We start from the raw sequence: 6,819 nt of genomic DNA, 5'->3' as shown, positions 1-6,819 counted from the left end.
TATTTAGCCAGATATGAGGTTCTGGACTATTATGGAACCTTTACTTCCCTAGCAAAATACACTACCATGAGAACTTTCTTGTGCACAGCTTCTTATAAATACATGTCTCTCAATTCGTTAAGGATATTGATGTCTAAAAGCTTTCTTCTAGGGAAAATTAAAAGAATAAACAACCATGACTCAAACTGAAAGATTCACATAAGCTGAAGATGAATATATAGTTTGAAAATTAAAGAAATCAATATATGGATTAAAACAAACAGCTACTTCTTAGAATCTAAAAATCAGTAAAATACGTTTAAACTCTTCAATTAAATGGGGTAGGCAGATCCTTGCATATTTTTCTAAAACAATAGCTTAAAATTCACATACATGCGAAGAATGCATTTACTATCATTCATTTCAAGAGATAGGCCGCCCAGCCAGTACTGTTAGTGACCTTGACTGCCGTAGTGATGGGCGCGGGTTCGGAGAATGCATGGTTGCATCTGTCAAGTCCTTTTAAAGATGGCAATGGTGGCAACCTATTAGGTGCTTCCATAATGAAATGGCCACCATTTCCGGCCCTTGTAGGGTCGCAAAGCTAATGGCTATTAAATAAAATTTGAAAATGCCATTTGAAGAAAATATATATATATATATATATATATATATATATATATCAAGAGATAGCCCACCTGGCATTTTTCTCATCATACAAGCCAGGCAGAAACCCACAGCAATTAGTACAACTTTCTCGGGCGATTTGAACTCATGTGCATGCAGCATGCTTCTTGCGACTTTCAGCATATCATATGTTATAAAAAGTAATTCGTTATGTACAGATATGTATAGATAGATAGTTCAATGATTTGAACTTAAATGAAGAGGTGGCATATACACCAGCCGAAAAAAAGCTATTATACTACAGTATACAGGCAAGCAATAAAAGTTGCCACAATCAGTCGTCCAGCCGGTAGTAAATCTACTCAGTAGAAGAAAGGAAAACGGCAGACTGAAATGCTGTCAAGTCATTCGATACTTGCATGCAACAAAGGAAAAAATAGTCTTTAATGAAATTCATAAACCTATACTAACCACAAATTCAGATGCAGATTAAACAAATGTATTTAATAGAACAGAAAAGGTAAAACTGCATAACATTGTCTCCAACAGAAGAGTAGTACAGTACAGCTCAAAAGGTACAATGTCTAGTAAATTCGCTTGAAGATTTATAACTTGAAAAACCTGCCACTTATGCTCTGCAAGGTAAACAAATCTTGTGTCAAACTCGCACAACCGAAGAAAAATAATTTCAGAACAAAACTTATAAACGTCTGCTATCATAAATAATGATATTTGAAATTTAACAAACCGGAATCCTTAGCGTGAACTACTGCTTTGACATGATGGCAGACCTGTTACGAAAACCACTGCTCCAAAAACTTCGAAAATCACTATCGTTGGTGATCCTGACCATCGACTGGGGATGCTAGAGCATGGTGATGAAATGAACACTTCACCACCAGCAGTGATAAATGCCCAGGCCTAGTTCCATTTTAGTATATTAAAAAAAAAAAAAAAAAAAAAAAGACTGGTGACTTTTATTTCATTCCTTCAAAATAATATAAAAGGAAAGTATGTTAGAAAGCTCGTTAAGTAGCGTAATGTTTGTAATGTAGTCACTCAGTTTCGTATATTTCTGTTTACCATGTATATGTTAAAATAAAATATCTACATATGAATATCGAAATTCTTTCTGAACTTCTTGTACAAAGAGGAAAGTTCAGAAAAAATTATGCAATGGCGTGGTAAGAAAACATTTTTTTCCTTCCCTTTTGATGAATTTCTCGTTTTTAAATCTAACAGTATTGCTTTTTGAACTCCTCAAACTGTAAATTCTTGTAAGAGTCACTGAATGTTGATCAGTTATCGTATTGCATAAATATGAGCAACATTTGGGCGTTAAATAATCCTCATTCCCTATGGGCTAAGATTATTCCACTATCGAGTTCTGAGACCTGCTGGTATGGTTTGATTTGGTTTATTTGATTATGGCAAAGCACTCGAGGATTATCTGCCTAAGGGGAGAGATGCCTTCTTGGAGGACTTTCTAAGGGAAACTGGCTCGTATACACGTTGCACATGGGAAAAACCACAAAGATACCCATGCAGTCGGTCCGTTCGCCGCGTTTCGAGTCCCAGACCGAACTGCCAGTGTTCAGCGACTTTACCGCTCGGCCACTGGCGGACAACTTGCTGCTATGAGTATTTTCTTATTATACAAGGTATCCAGCACAAAAAACATCGAATAAACGCGATGAAAATCGGAACTTCAACCTGCTATTTTATATTCCTTCGAGGTGCTACTATTCTTGCTGGTAACATGCGCTTCAGAATGAAGTACCTTTCATACGAATCTCCAGTTTTTTGTGCACTTCCTTCATGGTGTTTTTCAACTGATTATCGTATTTAATACAAATATTTAAATGAACATTTCTTTTTCAAATACATGAATCCTGATTTGAAGATTACAGCATGATTGTTCCTACTCTGACTCTTTGCATTCCAAATACACGCTTGGCAAACAAAATAATCAGTAACAAATTATTTTACCTAACAATTTCCCATTGATTCTAAAGGATTATATGCTAGCATTTATATAACTTTGATTAATTATAGAATATGGTTAAAGTATCATACATAGGGCTTTCAATTACAAGTTTGTCAATTGTGCTCCGAGTAAAGGCTTGCTCAGGATAGGCATCATTGAAGATGATAAATCAATGTCGGGCAAATATATTTTCCCGCCCTGACATGAGGCACTTCTGGCGAATTAGTGGCAAGAAAACCGCTTCAAGTTTTTGACATGTTTGGTGTCCCATTCCCCCCCCCAGCGTTGCTAATGACCACTTTTTGTGCTGGGGTAAATAACAGTAAATTTTTACATGGAGTTATTGCTCATGAAATAAATCTAATACGTACATACTATAACGATTTGGCAATGAAACTGAAACATATGCATCTAGAGTGTAGTACTTCATTAGTACGGTGCAAGCCGCATTTGAGCTCAGTACTTCAATTATTTTTGGAAATAACCCATATAATAACTCTTGTTAACATGAATTGAAGGTATTTTTAGCTACTTACCACTATCAGTGGTTATTCCATTTCATGATAGTGGAGGAGGAAAACGTTTTCCAGATTTTATGTTGAAGCATAACCCAAACAAGTTTAATAATGTTGAAACAAAGGCTTGTGCGAGATGTGAATGGTATGCAAGTTCACATTTATGACTATTAAATTTACTCTGACACTTGCAGTGTTAAATGTTGCGTTGTAATCCTGAGAAACACCACATTCTTCGGAATCCAAATTCTGAACAACGGGTTGGTTTTGTCTATTAATATTGTCTGACTGCGCTTGTGACCATCAAGAATAATCAGTGTTCCCGGAGATTTCCATGACACTGAGTCTCAAATCATCCATAATACACTTCTATACTTGACTCTGGGAGCGATAGGATAAATTTCTGAGGGAAATCTCTGACTATAAATTTTCCTGAAAGTCAGAAAAATGCTCAATGAGCAGTGATCGCTGAACAACACAAATTTTGCTTTTTTGACATAACAGAAATCAAACTTTAGCATGGCGTTACAATCACTTTGAACCTCATATTACTCTTTTGAAGATCCCAACAAGAGAATTTTATAGAAATGAGTGAATTTAGAACATTACCGTAGAGTCATTAGGTTATTTTGAAGCAGGAGATATGAAAAAAGAGCCGGAATTCGAACCTTAACCTCTCGAATACGCGCCGAGAGTGCTGACTATTACACCACGAAGGCTAGCTATAAGGAGGGAGAAATAAGTATTTTCCCAATCTCTCAAAAATATAACAACAGCACGCGATGTTCCCAGGGGTCAACCTGCCAAGAACTGACCGTGCCCGATGCTGCTTGACTTTGGTGATCGGACGAGAAACTGTACTTTCAGCATGGTAAAGCCGTTAACACCTTATATACTCCCCCTTTTAAAGGGCGACATGGTATTAGGGGCCTCAATCACTAAATCCCCGTATTGAAGAATCATCATCCACCACCTTTTAGTAACCACTGCAGAGTCATTAGGTTATTTTGAAGAAGGAGACATGAAAAATGAGCAATGTCCTGCCGGGACTCGACGTCGAGTGTGCTAACCGTTACACCACGAAGGCATGCCGGAAAAGGGAGAAGATACCTTATATTGCTTTTAACCAGAATTGAGTAGACACTGATTTACATCTTTGGAGGCAGTACAAATTGTTTAATACTCTAATATCTTTTTCAGATAACTTCCTCTTACTTCAGCAGTGACTCCAACTGAACGAAGTTCTTTCCTTTTCTGAGTATACGAGCACGAGCCTATATATTGTGGCGTCTCGATCAATAAGGCTTATGCCTTGGTAACTAATACACCAGTACAAGCCACAACAATTAATCCTCTTTTCAGTTCCAATACATCACTCATTATGCATTATATTTTTCAAAGTTTGAAGTTAGTTGTGATTACAGCAGGTTTGAACATGTTCCATGCGAAACTTCGTATCCTCATATCTAGATTACTTTCTTAGGTGTGTTAGGTGTATTTAATTATGGCAAAGCACACTAGGGCTATCTCCCTAAGGGGAGGGATGCCTTCGTGAAGGACTTTCTAAGGGAAACTGGCTCGTATACACGTTGCACATGGGGAAAACCACGAAAACACCCATGCAACCAGCCCGTTCGCGGGATTCGAATCTCGGACCGAACTACCAGTGTTCAGCGACTTTACCGCTCGGCCGCTGGTGGGCCTAGATTACTTTCGATAATCTGAATAAGGCTATGCGCCATGTCATCCCTACGTGTGTAATGCTAATCATGAAATAAGTTCCACGCATATCAGAGATGATTTAAAATACACACACACAACTTCACATGCTTCTAACTGATAAATCTACAACTGATTAAAAGCACAAGCGATTGTACGACATTATAAAATATTGTCAATTTGTTATAGAACGGTTGAATTGCTTAATATTGTATTTGTCAAGTTTCGGAATATAGTTTCTTTAAAGAATCTGTTTAGTATTCATAAAGGTAACTTTCGATTTGGTAATTTATTTTTATTTTTTTTAACTCATTGAAACTCACTATATTTGATTCTCTGAAGGCGAAACATTTGCACAACATTCAAATAATAAATAAACGAAAGAGATAATGTTGTTGTTTAGTTAGGTAACACAATATAAAAATGAAACTATTTACATTATTTTTAAGGACTCATATTAGAAATGAGTAAAATAACGACATGATATTAATTTAAGAAGGAATGAAATGAAAGAGGTGAAACATCTGTTACACAGAGGTTCGAATCCCTCTAACAGGCCGGCTGCAAGGGCGTCTTCGTGTTTTTTCCCCCATGTGCATGTATACGAGCCAGTTCTCTTAGAAAGCCCTCCACGAAGGCATTCCTCCTCTCAGGCAGGTAGGCTTCCAATGCTTTGTCATAATCAAATAAACCCAACCGATCATCCATACTTCCGGACAGTTTGAAATGTTTGCTAATTTTTAAAACATTTACAAATGCAACAGCAAATAATCTCGATTTCCGTTTTTCCGGAAATTAGAAAAAAAAAATTAAATATATTTGGATAGAAAGCACTAGATAAAGTCTAATAGTAACACATGAAAAAAATTTTAGAACTAGTCCTTGTCTTGTGATTTTAGATATCACTATCATCCCAGAAATATTTACTCAGAAGAAATGGGTCATCTTTTTACCATTCACAACATAAGCAAATCAAAAGAATAGGGGGATGAAGATTTTTGAAGCTGCAAAGAGATACACATAAATTGAGTGACAATAAAAATTTTAATAATCTGAATAATAAACTAATGACATTATTTTATAAATAAATACCACAGTAAATTTCGTAATGCTGATATATTTCTTTATGATGGAACTTATTCAATAGATTTCTAAATGTTGCCATTTATTACGCATTTATATTTAACGGTACCTATATCCTTATCATCCACAGCGAAATTTTTACCATGGTGAAATTTGTAAAAATATATCGTTATCATTAAGTATAAGGTATCTGAAATGGAATTATCATGCTACCAGATTAGAACCATCCTTTACTTCCAGTTCTGTTGCAAAACGCCAGCCAGCTACAGAATGTCACCCAAATCATGTGTATAGTTTTAGGTACTAATGTTGTATCATATGACACTGTGACGATTTGGGGCCGAAAGTTCAAAAATAAAAACCTGGCATTCAAGAAGCAAAGCGCTCTGGCCGGCCTACTGATGGCGAGCCTGCGCGAATTTGCAGAAGGAATCGTTGGATGGTGCATGAGCTGACTAAAGCAGGTAAGGAGAGACGTGTTCGTGCTTCAACTAATCTGCTCGAACATCAACGCAAACACAAAATTCGGCCCGGATCGTCACTTCTGATGAAAAGAGGATTTACAACACAGGCCGAAATGCTTGATCTGCGCCCGTTGGCAGAGCAATTTGACTAACAAAAAAGATTATGCTTTGTATCTGGTGGGATTGCTGTAGTATTATCCACAAACAATATCTGGAAAAGGTAAAACCCTCCGACAGTAAGGTGTACAAGCGAGATGTTAGTCCGTGTTGACACTGCTATCAAGGACAAACGTCGAACTGAGTTCTGGCGCAAAAGGTAATTTTCCATCAAGATAATGCAAACCATACGTTTCTGCATTCATCGGCTAGACCCTGTACGACATCGAATGAGATCTATTACCACATCCACCATATAGCCCTGGCATTGCTCCTTCGGACTGCTATC

Source organism: Stegodyphus dumicola, chromosome 7 (genome assembly GCF_044657685.1).
Source record: "Stegodyphus dumicola isolate Sdum_Otavi_A_Nest chromosome 7, ASM4465768v1".
Taxonomy (NCBI): Eukaryota; Metazoa; Arthropoda; class Arachnida; order Araneae; family Eresidae; genus Stegodyphus; species Stegodyphus dumicola.
Note: the sequence above shows the minus strand (reverse complement) of the source record.